General features: G+C 43.3%; 1 long non-coding RNA gene across 1 annotated transcript; it reads right to left on the bottom strand.

Annotated features, from left to right (window-relative positions):
• Nucleotides 1-8: 8 nt before the first annotated feature.
• LOC131920172 (uncharacterized) lies at nt 9-3,246 on the bottom strand. Its single transcript, XR_009381526.1, has 5 exons — nt 3,156-3,246; nt 2,967-3,055; nt 1,870-2,097; nt 1,556-1,687; nt 9-1,357 (listed from the first exon to the last, which is right to left on the bottom strand). It is a non-coding gene; the product is annotated as an uncharacterized LOC131920172 (long non-coding RNA).
• Nucleotides 3,247-16,268: the final 13,022 nt, after the last annotated feature.

The raw sequence follows: 16,268 nt of genomic DNA, 5'->3' as shown, positions 1-16,268 counted from the left end.
GAGAAAGCTATTTTAAAAATTACTTTTATTAGTCTATTGATTCTAAACCCCCCAAAATGGGTCAGCTCTCCTCCTACATTGCTAAAGGTATTTGTGAGAAGTTGTTAAATTCAGTCACTAATTCACTGCTTGGAGTCCTGACCTACTCTTATCCTTTGCTGTGAATAAGAGATAATTCTGTTCTTAGCCTATTTTTCATTCACTGAAAATCTCTGACCTCTCCATCCCAGGTTAGGCTGTCACGAGCCCCAGAGGGATTCTCAGACTTGAAGCATGGTTATTTTAAGATTTTAAATTACATAAGCAAGCCTCGTTTTTAGAATCCTTTCCTAGGGTCAGCCCCACACAGGACATCCTTAAAATTGCTGCTGCGAGCCTGTGAGCAGCCTTTGCCACTTGGTGTTTTCTGATTAGGGCTGCAGAGGCTGCTGCCATGGGAACCAGAGCAGGTCACCTGGCAGCTGCACTCCTCAGAGTGACGGGGCACAGCCTTAGGAGCACCGAGGAAGCTGCAGAAGGAGCATTTGTGCTTTGGACACAAGGAACAGAACTCCAACTCAATTGGCTGAAGCAGGTACAGTGGTCTATTAGTTCACCTGATACAAACACAGGCATGGGTGGGGCAAGTCCAGGTCGAGGCTCATGTCTTGCTCTGTGCTGGCTTCGTCCTTGGTTGGACCTTTTCATCTGACATCACCTGACAACTCTATACAGTAGTCTTTCTTTTGAAGGTCTTTGGAAAGACATATTATTTCTTCCCAAAAGCTTTGTTTTGAATTTCATTGCACTTGATTGGGCCTAATGCCACTTTTGCTTGACATCTTAGCTAAGGACACGCCGTGGTCTAATTTGATGACCAAAAATTAAATGCCATTCCTAGAATCATCATCAGCCACTTAAGAGCAAGAACTAGGATCTCCCCAAAGACATGGGTTTCATCCACTGTGTTAGTCTATTTTCTGTTGCTATCTCAGAATATTGGAGACTGGATAACATAAGTAAAAGAGGACTATTTAGCTCATGAGTCTTGTTTCTGGAAGTTTAAGGTCAAAAGTTAACCCCAGCTCTAAGGAATTTTACTGAGTCAAATAATGGCTGCAAGCAGCCAAAGCATGAGGGTAATGTTGCCTTCTAGCTGTCTGCTCTGGGGCTGGAGATACGGTTCAGTGGGCAAAGGGCCTTCTGATTAAGCATATGGACCCAAGCTTGGGTTCCCAGCACCCATGTAAAAGCCAGGCACTCTAGTAAGTACTTGTGACTTGCAGGACAAGGAGAGGATTAGAGACAGGAAGATACTGGAGGCTTGCTGGTGAGCCAGTCTAGCTGAACTGGTGGGCTCCAGGTTCAATGACAGACCCTGTCACACACAAAAAATGAAAGGTCCAATGTAGTAGAGAAAGACACCCAATGTCAACATCTGCCCTCCATGCACACACATGGGTAAGTATGTACATACAAATACATACACCACCACCACCACCACCACCACCACCACCACCACCACCACCACGTGCCCAGTGAAAACTGATTGAGTCATGCGAGAGTAAGAACTCACTTCTGGAGAGCTGATTCCTGAAGCATTAACCTGCTTATAAGGGCTCTTCTCCTGCTGTACTCCACTGCTGCACTGAGGAATCGAGGTCCTAACATGGGAAGTTTTGATGGACATATCAACTCCTAGTATCCTCTGAAAAAGGGTCAATGGATGCTATGGGGAGGCTGTTACTTAGCGTTTGATTAAATAAATCATATAATAGACCTTGTTGAACTTCTGGATTTGTGAAGCATCCATGGCCCTCACGTCCTCAGGTACCAGGCCCTATCTGAAATATAGCCAGGGGAAGAAGTGCAGCAAAGAAAATCACATACCAGCATCACCTACTTGTCATGCCTGAGAGTCCACGGTACAGGGTGTTGGGACTATGGTAGAAGTTTGGTCCATTCTAGTTTTGCAAATCACAGAATCTCATTCAGAAGTAAGATCTTACAGAAAACCTGTGGCTACACATGGAATTCCCGCCATGTGTCAAGTGCTGTCACACTGTCACGTGTCTTTCTTCCTCAGTTCACTGCTTCTCTTTGCACATTGTACACTCTCTGGCAATGAAGGAAGTAGAGCAAGTACAATGTCTCAAGATGAGGGAGTCATTAAATATTCTTCTTGAAGGAAGGGACTGTATCTGGGTCCTCTCTGCATCTTATCAATTAATGGTGCACAGCACCTGGCCAACAGCAGAGACACCAATATTGACTGAGTTAATGCATGCCCAGCTAACATCTGTTTTATTTTACTCTATCCTGGAGACCATGTAATGCAATTTCCCAACACTAGTGTATGCCACTCTCACAACAACCCAAGGAAGTTGTTACAGTTTCTAATCCCTAGTTTGGAGATGGAGAAACTGAGCTACAAAGAAGTAATGTGGATGGAAAACAAGAACTTGGCTTAGATGAGGTGGTATGGCTTCAGAGCTCTTTCTAGTCATTCTTGGTATGCAAGCCTGGGAGTGGGGCCTAGCCCTTTGATTAACAGCTAGACCACAGCCATGTGGGGCAGTAGGTTGGTCTAGTGTGTACTGTCTAATACACCACTGACCACATATCATCAATTACATTAAAATACATAAACAATAATTCATTTATCACATTGGTCCTGTTCCAAGTGCTCAGTAGCTACATGTAGCTTGTGTGAGAGAATATAGAAAATTCAGTTGAATGGCGGTGGTTGGTGAATCCTAAGTGTCATTTCCATTCTTGATATGGGGTGTGGGAACTAATTTCCATGTGATATCCCTACTCAAACCCACCTGGCCTAGCATGCTGGCTGCCCATCCATGTATACATCCCACTTTATCATCACTCAGAGCAGCCTGTGCCCTTCCATGTCCTTTTCATTTCACACACTACTTGGAGCACCTCCACAATCACATTGGGCAGGAGTCAACTGCTCCTAACCCCTGTCTCACCTGAAGTCACACTTGAACTTTTTAAGGGAATCTGGCTGCAGGTTTGGGCTGGATACATATCTTGAGCATGCTGACTCACAAGCCACCATCTGGTACAAAGAACAGCCTGGTCTTTAGAGACAGAGGGACCTGGGACCTGATGCTTTAGTCCTTATATTCTCACAACAGGCTCAAAATTCAGATCCTCACCTGAAAAATGGGCCTCAAGACATCGACCTCACCCCAACACAGATGCTTCTGGAATATTGCCTGAGGACAAAGAATTCGCAGTTACTGAGCCACTGTTCTCGAGATTATGACTCATAAGGCTCATGGCTTCCATTCCTTGGGGGTCACCCCCACATTGAACATTCACAGGGCAACATGCTGAGCCAGCTCTCAGCAGACTACAGTTTCCTCCCCAGGTGATTGTCTGGAACACTTTGAAGTCCATTTGGCAAGTTCACGGCAACATCCCTCAAATTTCACTTAGCTCTGACTACATCCTCACGACGTGGGTAATTTTATGTCATCTGATTTTTTTATTCTCTCCAGTGTGACCACAAACCATTTCCTTAGCCCTTCAAACCCAGCACCAACCAGACTGTGATGCAGAACAGACCTAACTGGAACATGGAGAAGAGATTACAAACAGAAAAGGAAAAGTTAACATCGGACAGTAAATAATACATTTTGCAGCATCTGCACACAACACTTCTCTGGAGAGGCTTCCTGGCCCTTTGGTCTGTTACCACATACAAGTCTTCCTATCTCCATCATAGGAAAATTATGCTGACCATTATTTTCTTATACAGCCAGAGAGCTATTATTTACCCCAGAGCCTATAGAGGACGAGTCTGCCCCAATCCAACCAAACCGAGCTGGCCTCCATTCTTAGACAAGAAAGACTGATGTATACAGCATGATGGGCCACATAACTGGTCATCAATGAACTGCATATCCAATGTCACTCTCATAAAATTATATCACCTCATGATGGATGCATACACATTTGTTTATGTAAATTTACTCCACTGTGTTCACACGGTGATGAAAGCACACCATTTAACAGTGTATTTTAGTGTGTCCCCATTGTTAAGTGACTGTACTACCTGGTCTTGAGAATAGTGGGTGGGAAGTAAGATGATACAGCAGCTAATAAAAGGTAGAACTGAATTTTTGTTTCTTATGCCTCAATGGAGTGAAAGGAATTTCTCCATCAGCACCTAGCTCTACCTGCTACACTTCTATTTTTTTTTTTGGTCTATCCTAATACGGAAGCAATATGGAGTCAATGTACTGCTCATGTTGTGTGCTGGGGGTGGTCCAATCAAACCACAAGCTGCCTGTCATGTTCCTAACATTTTGTGCAACCTTGATTCTAGTACTATGGTCTTTATTAATTCTTCGGTGATAGAGCAAATGATCCTTAGCAAGAACAGAAGGCTCAGGAGAGGAGGAGAAGCAGCCACTGGATGGAAGGAAAAGCTTAAGTGGCTTTGGAGAAATCTAGCTTCCTGAAGGAAGGATCATATCCAGGAGGCACTTTACAGAAAAGAGCCTTTAACTATTGAGCTCTTTCTATGTACCATGTACTGTGCACACATTTCTGAATGCACAATCTCATCTCATTCTTAAGTTAGTCATATAAGTATATGCATTATTTTCATTTGGGAAGTTGAATTTCAGACAGCATATAACAGGAACAAGACTATCTACACAGTGATGTAAGGTTGACTTAGCTCAGCTGTGTTCTCCAATTCTGTCTTTAGTTTGGCTCTGGGTCCTCCATGCATGTCCCTTCATGCATGACCATGATGTAAAAAGGTCAAGGGGTGGCTAGAGAGATGGCACATGAGGGCTGGAGAATCAGCTGTGATTGACACAAAGCCAGCATCTTTACTGGAATAATTGGCGTAGGTTAGCTTGCCCAGAGATGTATCTCTTAATTGATTCTATATCTAATCAAGTAGAAAAATCAAGATTAACCACTACAATATCATATACATTCTAAAATATCTCCTCCCCAAATAAATTCCATAGTGATGAGGTTGAGTAGAATTCACGTGAATTCTGCTTCTGGCTGACTTAGCTTAAAGCCTGGCACAGGGGATCTTTCTGACTGTCAGAGCATAGCTCCTATGCCTGAGGCCGTAAGGAACCCAAGACAAAAGCAGTGGGTGAGTGTTGCCTGCTAGTACTTCCTTGGGGATGGAGTCCCCATGAGGCACCTTCTGAAGAACCCTTGGTTCTATGAAGAACCAAGCTATGGTGGTTCCTTGTAGAAAGCATCGTGTAAGTGAGGGAGCACTTCCCAGTCTCTGTCTACTTAGAAAAGGCATATTGTTTGAAGCCTTTTGAACAGGATAGGTGATGATGGTGCATTAAGTTGAGCTCTGTAGTAACCACTCTAAACACAGCTCTTCCTCTCTCCCTCCTTTCTTCTGTCTCTCTTGACCTTGCATCTCTCCTCTTTCTCTTTCTGTGTTCTGTATTTTCAAAAATAAAATATTGAGATTTTTATTAAATTAACTGACACAGTTTGGGTTTCAGGGGAATTGGGCAATCCTCCAATTAAAATTATTTTCAATAATTTTTATAGTTAAGATTTGCATAGATTGTACTATGTATGCCACAATAAATACATACATATATGTATGTATATATGCATGTATACAATATGTAAAATGAAGAATGAGGAAGTATGTATGTCCTCCGTATCCCACACTTGTTACAGGGTATTTTCTGTCAGATTACTTTTTAGTCATAAATTTTATTTAGATTCCTGTCATGTGTTAGAACATACACATCTGGCCCAGTTTCTACCAGATCCAGCCCATGTCAACATCTGTTTTATCTCACATTTGGTATAATATACATTTCAGAAAATACAGTATCTTTGCTGGGTAGTTTACTAAAGATACTTTCTTTGGTGAAGAAGTATAATCAGGTTTGAATTGAAAGGAGTCAAGTTCTTTAATATATATAACGAGGTATATCCCAGTAAACTCACAGTTGGCTTCAAATCCTATTGAGAATGCACTTAACATACCTATCAAATATTGCAGCTCAGTAATGCACCACACTGTAGGGAGTCACTGCTTTGCTTGGAATGGTATCAGCTGACAGGGAGCCACATAGATATTCCAGGAAAATTCTACTCAAATTAGGGACCACATGGAAGACCCAATTCCTAGGAAGCAATCAGTCAACATAGCTCAAATTGGCAAATAGTACAAGTTAGTCTGGCACTTAGTGACCTATTAAATGTAACCAAATAAGCCAGGATGACTGTATAGGCAAGCCTCACTAAAACCAGTTAGGTTTCTGCATTTGCAATTAGTATATCTTGACATTAGGAATAGGGCTTTAATCATACAAGGAAAGGGTTCTTTCTAGTGTAACTCACCAGGGTGGGAAGGAGGAGGAGGAGGAGAGAGAGGCAGAGGAGGGAGGGAGGAGGAGGGAAGCCAATGGCTGGTACAGATTTCATATTTCATTCTGCTAACTGCACTGAGGAAGGATGAGAGAATGAATGCTGTTCACAAGTGACTGCTGGGCTCATGTTTTGAACTCAGAGTACTAGCCATACACTGAATGATTTGAGGTATAGGCAGAGCAGGCCAGGAAGAGGATGTGTGGGAAGAAGGAAATGTGAGTCTACCTGCCTCTTTGTATGTCTGTCTGCAGTAGATTGATTGCATTTTGTCTCCATTAAATATCCTCCTCATACCCACTATTTTTATATGCAATCTCTCCCATCAAGAGACAGAGCCAAGTTCACTTGCTTCCTTGGATGTGGGCAGTCCTCTTTGGAGCATGCTTTGGCCAATAGTATGTAGCAGAACAAGTACATTGTTTCTGAACCTGGGCTTCTAGAGACATTTTAGCCACTTCTGCTTGCTCTCTTGAATGCCTGCCACACCATGACATAAGCACGGATTATTCTGCAGTAGAATGAGAGAGCAACTAGCTTAGTTAAGGCATCTTGAGACCCATCAATTTGCCTGAAACTAACTCACCAGCTGACTGCAGCCTTAAGAAGGAACCTAAATTTGGTCAGCCAAGCCCAGATCAGATCATAAAATCACACGGGTGACCCATAGACCCCAAGGCACAAAAGAATATTAATTGTGTAATCATGAAGTTTGGGGTGGGAGGCTTGATGACTATTTGGCATGAATGTGATAGTGAGTAATTGATCTAGCATGACTCTTTAGGAGCAAAGTTGCTGAACTGTGACTTATTTTCCTTTTATCATGATGGATGGAAGTCTAAAAATTAGTTAACATTTATTGTCAACTTCTTGGGTACTTAACATGTACTTGTGACATCTTCATGAGATGTACAATCTCAATCTCTCTGTTTTGTAAGGAGAAAAAGAGTGGAAGAGGGAGTATTTTGTTCCAGAAAAAATGACATATTTAGGGTCTGACATCAAGACATTTGTTATATACATGAAGCTCCATGAAATTCAAGAGAATGTACGCTAACATAGCATGACTGGATTTGTTAAAAGAATGTGACAGAATCTGTCGTGAAATCACCCATGAGGGGAAATACTACAAACAGGACAATAGTTCAGCTTGCTGAAGATGAACGAATACATATTTCTAAAAGTGTTGCTCAATTGTATATGTGCCAGCTTAGAAATCCACTGAAGGTGTGCATTTTTAGTGTATTCTCTCAGAGACTTGCTGATAGGCTCGGTGGTTGTGACTGTGATCTTAGCACTTGGGAGGCAGAGGGATCTCCACAATTGGAGGCCAGCCTGGGCTACATAGAGGTTTCAAGTCAGTCATGGCTGTATGGTAGAACCCATGTCAAAACATCAAAACCTAAAACAAAGACTTGTTACTGAACAAATATTTTGGTTACATAAAACCAGAAGAATTATAAGCATGATAATAAACACTGAGTGCTTGAGAGGAAGAAATAAAATATATTTTAAAGGAAGGTAATGGCAGGTTTCTCAATTAAGACATTCGAGATTAGTGGATAGAACACATGCTTCACAAACATGTGGACAGAGTTAGGCTACTTAGTGCCTACTTAAATGTTGAGTGGTGGGCTTCGTGGCTCAGCTGTCATTCCAGTGCCTGGAAGGTGGAGACAGGATGCCAGGAATAAGCTGGTTAGCAATAATGGGTGAAACAACTTTGAGAGACCCTGATTTAATATATAAGATGGAGAGAGAGTGAGGAAGACTGCTGACACCAGCCAAAGGTCTCACCTGCATGTGCATACATATATCCACACACTCACACATGTATATACAATCCATCATGGAGGGAAGTCAGGGCAGCTATTGCCTCCAGACTGTCCGCTGGGCAAGATGTCAGGAAATGCAGGTGGGACAAGACATCAGTGATAAGAACGCCTTGAAGAGAGTGGCCTTTGCCCGTGGGATCTGCAGAACTAACAAGCTTCTGTGATGAGGTGGTGTGCTGCCAGTTTTATGTCAGCTTGACACAAATAGGAGTCCTTTCAGAAGAGGGAACCTCAATTGAGAAAATGCTCCTACCAGAATGTCCCATGAGCAAGTCTATGGTACATTTTCTCTATTGATGATTGCTGTGGGAGGGTCCAGCTCACTGTGAGTGAAGCCACTCCTGGGCAGGTTGTCCTGGGTACTCTAACAAAGCAGGCTGAGCTAGCCATGAGGAGCAAGCCAGTAAGCAGCACCCCTCCATGGCCTCTGCATTAGTTCCTGCCTGCAGATTTATGACTTGAGTTTCTGCCTCATTTCCCTCAGGAGTGGATTGTGACCTGGAAGTTGTAAGCTGAAATAATGCTTTTCCACGTTACTTTAAGTCAGTGTTTTATTAGAGCCATAGAAACCCTAGCTAAGACAGATGGTTAGTGTCAGATGTGCTATTTGCCCACAAACCCCTACCTGAGTGGTATTCGATTACTCATTTCCCATAGACAGAGGTCAGATTTCCTTACGTGGACCCCGCCCACTTCTGTGTGATGATGCTTCAATAGCCAGCAACCTCAGCTCTCCTGTCCCGGAGCCTCTAGAGCAGTGGTTCTCAACCTTCCCACTCTGCGACCCTTTAATACAGCTCCTGATATTTTGGTGACCCCAACCATAAAATTAATTCTGTTGCTACTTCATAACTGTAATTTTGATAGGGTTATGAATCATAATGTAAACATCTGTGTTTTCTGATGGTCTTATGAGACTCCTGTGAAAGGATCATTCAACCCCCAAAAGGGGTCACTACCCACAGGTTGAAAGCTACTTCTTACAGAGATGGGAGTTCCTGGAGGGTTATTTCACTTCCAGGATGGCCAATGTGTGGACTGGAAAAGCCCAGCTTCTGGCCTCCAGTCCAACCAGACAAATCAGAAAGAATGTGGAGGCCAGACCTCCCTGCCAGGATCAATCTGAGCTTCAAAAAGGCCCAAGGACATGGATTTTTTCCCTTCATTTTATCCTCAGGAACTGGCAGAGTGCTAAGAATAGGGTAGGAGGTTCCACAAATGTTATAAGGCAGAAGGAAGGAAATTTTAAAGATTGTAACCAAAGAATGTCTAAGTATGAAGAGAATCTACCTGACATAAATAACTGGAGACACTTGGGGAATGTTATGGACTCAGTTCAGACATATGAAAACTAAGAGAGAAAGGCCAGAGAGCAGCAAAGGAACGTCCAAGAACGCCACTCACTCCTGTGTGGGGACTTTACTGAGCACCTGCTGTGTGATCCACGCTGTTATAAGAAGTCAGCTGTAATCTCTGACAGGCACACATTTCAGTGAGGGGGGCTGCAGAACACGCTTAGAGAGAACGTCTACCAGGAAGTTACAGATGTCCTGGAAAATAAGACAGTCAATCTTAAGAGGATGAGACTGAGAGGGACGAGGAGGCAGTTTTCAAAATGAAACATGACTGAGTGGCCCTCACTCAGAGGATGATACCGGAGCAAGGGCTCGAGGTAAGGGCAGGTCAACAGATATCTGAGGCAGAAACATTCCTGGTGGAAGGCCGTGGGTACTGCCAATCCTGTCATCTTCAGGAAACACGGAGGAGGCCAGTGTGGGTGACGACAGCAAGAGACGAGGAGAGTTCTGAGAGGAGACTGGGGCGGGACAGCTAGCACTGGTAGGCTTTTTTTGTTTGTTTGTTTGTTTTGGTTTTTCGAGACAGGGTTTCTCTGTGTAGCTTTGGAGCCTGTTCTGGAACTCGCTCTGTAGATCAGGCTGGCCTTGAACTCACAGAAACTGCCTGTCTCTGCCTCCCAAGTGCTGGGATTAAAGACATGTGCCACCACTGCCTGGCATCTGTAGGCATTTTTAAGGATGCTGGATCTTGGCAGCTTGGGCTGGAGTCAGACATCGAAGTCTGATCTTGACTCTGCACTACCTATGTAACTTTGAAGAAGTTCTCACCTTCTTTGGGCTACTCTTTCCTCATCTACAGAGGGGTGTAATGGTCATATCTACTACACAAGGCTGATGAGGACCCCATGGGTCACTTAACAGAAAGGAAAGCTCAACATTGTATGCAAAGTGACTTGGGTCTAAAAACTTAGATGTACCCTTTCCATGTTTGGACTCCCATGGAAACCCTTTATCTTGGAGGATTTTGTAGAGTAGCTGAGGAAGTGGGTCTGCATGTCTGTCTAGATGATCAGTATAGGACAAACTGAGCCAACTGTCCACCCAGGCACCACAAGGGAGGCAGCATGATCAATGGACAAGCCCTCTGTGGAGACAGCCCGAGGGCCCATGCTTCCTGCCAGCATTGTTTTTTCCAGGTTTGGTGGCCTTTGGATGCTCCCTGACACTCCTTTTCTGACAGCGCCATTTCTAGAAATCCACCCTGAGTTCTGAGACTGAGCTCTCGGGAAGTCAGCTTCTGCTCTCCCCAGTCTCCATCACTGTCTAGCCAGGGCCTGGGCAGCTCGCTCAGTGAGTTCCAGGAAAGAAACCTAGAAGAGCCTATGTAACTCCATAGTAGGGATGTCAATGAGATGCTAGGTTTAAGACTTGAGAAGTTTTGTCCTAACTCTGCCACCTGAGAGGTATGTGGCTAATGACATGAGTAATTCTTTCTTCAGGTTTACCCCTTTCTTGTATAATGATGAAATACAGCTGATATTTCTGTGACTGGATTATACCCCAAGCACTGCTCTGAATGCTTTGTGATGTTTTATTTTCATGATATTCAAATAAAGAAGATTATATCCCTTGTAGAAACTGTGAACAGAGAACTTGAAGGCTTCTCAAAACTCATACAGCTTGCAGATGACAGAGAGGCTGCTTAGCTCAAGAAACATGTTGGCAGGATTGATGTGAAACACTCTCTTCATTGTGGCTCCCAAGTTTTCATCTCGTTTACTGTATCACTATTCTTTCTGGGGAAAGTTGGAGGCTTGGCTCTGACTTTGGATTTAGGCTTTTGGCTCCAGATGGTGTGTGGTGATGTCCCCAACACTAACAGATAATAAAGCAGTTTAATTGGATGACATAAACACTGCATGGCCTTCTGAAACCAGCACTAAAACATTACAACAAGTTTGCAGTCACTTTCTAAACACACTTTATACAGGAGCTACATAAAAACCCACCAGGGTCCCAGGCGGCATCTCTTTCTACCTTAACTACTTGAAATCCTATTCAGAGGCCAAATGATGGTCTTTCCAAACTACCACAGCTGTTGATTCTCTGTCACCTTGTAACATAGGACAATCTAAATTTCGTTGGGTTGAGCCACAGGCAATCTATTTCATAATAATTGCTCTGTGGTTTCCAGCTATGTCTGAATGTGGTGTATTCCCACAGGTGTCCTAACATCTAGCAATTCACAGAACTGATGTTTTCTTGGGAGAAGTCTTCTTATTTCTGGGAGCTTTCTGGGAATTCCAAAATTGGTCATTACCACCGGACATTGAATCACAATATGGTTTTTACTTGTGGATTTTCCTGGTAACTTCATTCAAGAAATGTAGAGAGAACCTCAGACTGAAATTAGGAACTCCAGGCTTAGTTTCAGCTTTGCCCTTCCTCTGGCAGATGCATTCTCTTCAATAGGACTTGATTTCATCTTCCATAAAATAAAGCGACAAGTTACAGACGTTGCAGACTGTTATTCTTTCATTCACTGAACACAGGCTAACCATGTTCTGCCAGGGAAAGGAACAAACAGGAATAGGAGATCCAGCTGTGGGGAGACAGCTCAGTTGGGAAAGTGTTGGGATCCCCACTGCTCGTGTAAGACCTGGGTGTGGCAGTTCACATCAGCAATCCAAGTGCTGGGGAGGCAGGGGCAGGTGAGTCCCTGGAGCTGTAGACAAACCAGTGCAGATGGGTGATGAGCTCCATGCTCAACCCATCTCAGAAAACAAGGTGAAGGGCAGCAGAGTAAGACTTGACTTTTACACCCAGACCACCCCTCCACACATGCACACATCGTGAGCGGGACAGACTTCTGTCCACCCCTCCACACGTGCACACATTGTGAGCGGGACAGACTTCTGTCCTTGTGGTACTTCTACTCTGTGGCGGACCTTGTGACCCCAAACAGTGAGGTTTCCAGTTCTGCATTTTCTTCCTGGTCTTTTTTACTTTCTCATTCAAAGCTGAGTCTCTTATTTCTCCCCTTGTACTGAGGTGGCCTTGGGATAGCTTGTTAGGAGAGAACTCGTGGACTTTCAGGCAAGGTCCCATGGTCTAAGATGTTTCCCTTTGAGACCCCACCCCCAGGACACATTGAGGAAGCAAATCTACATCCGTCTGATGCCTGTTTGCTCCATAAAGCCCAGCATGTCAGAAGCCTTTACTATTGGTTATTGTCAGCATAAACTGGAGCAGATGTGAACATTCTAAGTAAAAGGACAGAATAAACATTAAAAGCTAAAGAACAATTCAAGGCAGTGCTTTGGGTACCCAAGTGACTGACTGAGATTAATAGTGGGAAAATTTAGAAAAGAACAATGTCTGTGGGCTGTGTATCAGGAATCTTAAAAGTTCTTATTAATAAAATCAAACCTGAGGCCAGTTATTGGGGTGAATGCTGGAAAATCAGAGAGACAGAACAAGCCACAGCTACCTCACCTGGCCAACTTCTCAGCTGATCTTGTTTCCTCAGATTGGAAGCCTCTGTGTCCTCATATCCGAATGGCTCTCAGCTGAACTGTGCTGCTCAAAACCTAAAAGATTGAATGCTTAACCAGCCAAATGCTTTTAGTTTCTGGTCCTCACGCCTTATATACTTTTCTGCTTTCTAGCGTCACTCCCTGGGATTAAAGGCATGTATCACCATGCCTGGCTGTTTCCAATATGGCCTTGAACTCACAGAGATCCAGACGGATTTCTACCTCTGGAGTGCTAGAATTAAAGGTGTGAGTGCCACCATTTTTTAGCCTTTGTATCTAGTGGCTGTTCTGTCTCTGACCCCAGATAAGTTTATTATGGTGCACAATATTTTGGGGAACACAATACCACCACAGGGCTGGATGGATCAGAGAAACTTCACATGGAGGGACTTGAGATGGGCTGGCTGCAAGTAGAAATTTTAAGTGAAAGGAAATTTGCCCCAAGCATAGTCAGTATAAAAAAAAAGTGTGGAAGGTGGGATGAATAATAGCAATAATCATCATTTTTAGAGTCACATAACATGTAGTATTGTCTAATACTAGTTTGGCATCTTTGAGATGAAGGACCAGGCTCAGAGTGGTTACTTGATTTCTCCAAAGCCACACAGATGGCAAGAACCTAAATGGTGATGGATCCAAACTGCTAGTTTTTATAATGCTCTGTACTGGGGAGTCCTAAAGACCCTCAATTATCTTACAGGCTTACATGTCTCATGAAGAAGTGATATTTCAACTATCTAACTGCAAAGTAGCCTTGAACAAGTAGATGAGTCCAGATAATAAGCAGGAAAGCTGAGCAGTGTGTTACTTAGGAATTGATGAGGAATAAATATTTAATGCTCCTTGACTAAAAAAATGGCCTGGAAGTGATGTCAAGGCATAGTGTTCTGTGCACTTAAATGCAATCAAGGATTTCAGAGATGCTGTCAACCTCTCCTGGAATGTCTCTAATTATGACAGTCTCTGTAGGTGTACCCTGTGTAGCCTCAGTGCGCCCTGTCTGCTGGGAGTGAGTAATTGGCATCTACTTCCTTTCTTCCAAGAACACATGGGATTCTTTAGTATTGCTTCTCCTGGTTGGTAATAGATTACACAGACCAGTTAAGAACAGGGAAGGTGTGAGGCAGGGAAAGAGGCCTGGCCTCTAGAACTGGTTTGCCTCTCACTCATTATGTGACAGCAGGCTCTTAACCCAGCTCTCCAAGACCCAACTTCCCCATTGATAAAATGAACTGAGGTAGATTGGCTCTAAGCCACAGAATATGTTTATCTCATGCTCTAAATTCATTAATAAACAGTGGCTACTTTGAAGACAGTGTCAAGAAGGATTGGGAGGTAGAGCTAGGCTTGGCAGGAAAGAGCTCTGTTCTGATGAGCTATTTCTGCTGTGGAGAGGAAGGTACCTGTGGAAGTGCAGACATCTTCAAGAACAGTATGATTAGAGCAATCAAGAGAAGTCAGGTGGGAACACACAAAGGCACACAGTGAGTGAAGCCAGAGAGGAGTATTACACTTCTGGCACTTGGGGGCACCATATGAAGCAATCTAATGAGACTGAGCCCTGCGTCTATACAGTGTTAGTTTCATGACTGACAAAGACCGAAGACCTAAAACAATATAAAGGGAGGAAAAATGCTTCATTCTGGTCATGGCTACACAGGGCTCTGCCTGAGGTCACTTTAGCAGATCACAGAGTTAGGAGAACACAGAAAAATGGTTCACTCCACAATACATAGTAAGCAGAGGAAAAGGAATATGGGAAGGAGCCACAACAAGATAAAACCCCCAAGATCACAACCTCAGAATCTGCCTCTTGCAACTAGGTCTCATTCACTCCATTTGATCACCTCCTAAGAAAGCTATCATATTATGATTCTATCATGGGAATTTATCAGGCCATACACTTCATGGTTCAACTGTCCACTCAAACGCCCTCACAGACACACTCCAACATGTGTTACAGCAATCTCCTAGGTCTTTCTCAATGGAATTGCCAATGGAGATAAACCTTATATATACTTTTAGTGTATGCATGTATGTATTTGTATATGTGTTTATGTGTTTGGGATGTGTGCCTGTATGTGTGCACTATGAGTGTACAGGTAGAGGCCAGGGAACAACCTCACACATTGTTTCTCCTTAGGGGTCATCCATCTTCATTTTGGTTTTTTTTTGTTTTTTGTTTTTTTTTTTTTTTTTCGAGACAGGGTTTCTCTGTGTAGCTTTGCGCCATTCCTGGAACTCACTTGGTAGCCCAGGCTGGCCTCGAACTCACAGAGATCCGCCTGGCTCTGCCTCCCGAGTGCTGGGATTAAAGGTGTGCGCCACCACCGCCCGGCTCCATCTTCATTTTTGAACAAGATTTCTTACTAGACTGGGGCTCACCTGATTAGGCTATTGAGGTGCAGAGATTCACCTGTCCTCACTTCTCTAATACTAAGGTCATAGTTATAAGCCCCTGAGTCCAGATTTTCAGCTTTTTCACATTCATCCTGAAGTTCACACTTGGAGCACATCAAACAGTTTGCTGATGGAACCACCTTTCAGCCCACATGCACTTTTATCAGAACAAGTTCAACTGGCATTTAATTCTATTTACTCATTCATCTTGCCCTCTAGACAATGAGCTGCTTGTGAATAGGAAGTGGGTAGGTTTAATTCTCAAGGCATTTAGTTTCTGAACGTAGAAAGATCTGGACTAGATTTAGATCCTATTTTGTGGCCATAAGGGAAGCAATTACCCTTGTTATGTTGTGGGTTTCTCAAGATGAATGATCATGGTACTCATCTCTGACACTTTCAATGATATGAATTAGTTAGCACAAATAAATTGCTTACCTTGTGCTAGACAGGTGGTAAATGGTAGTTACTATTAATATTTGAGTGCCCAGTATCTAGATCAGAGCTAATATGTGGTAGAAAACAAGAAATTCTTTTGTGCATAAATTGTATATGTACAAGTAGGTATGAATTTTCTAAGAGTGACCTTTGAAAAGTAAGTTGGCAGTTCTTTGGCCTCAAATTCTAGAATGATGTGAACAATCATAGTAAGGTTGTGAGTTATATCCTTAAGAAGAGAATCACTAAAGGGGAGACAGCATACAGAGCCCTGGGTCCTCCTCGATCGACATTAGTAATGTTAAGAGGGATGAGGGCACAGGTGTGGGTGAAAGCCTGGGTCATTATGCACTCACCAATGTCCTCTGCTAGGACTTGTT

This window comes from Peromyscus eremicus, chromosome 9 (genome assembly GCF_949786415.1).
Source record: "Peromyscus eremicus chromosome 9, PerEre_H2_v1, whole genome shotgun sequence".
Classification (NCBI taxonomy): Eukaryota; Metazoa; Chordata; class Mammalia; order Rodentia; family Cricetidae; genus Peromyscus; species Peromyscus eremicus.
Note: the sequence above shows the minus strand (reverse complement) of the source record. Positions and strands in the feature narration are given on the sequence as shown.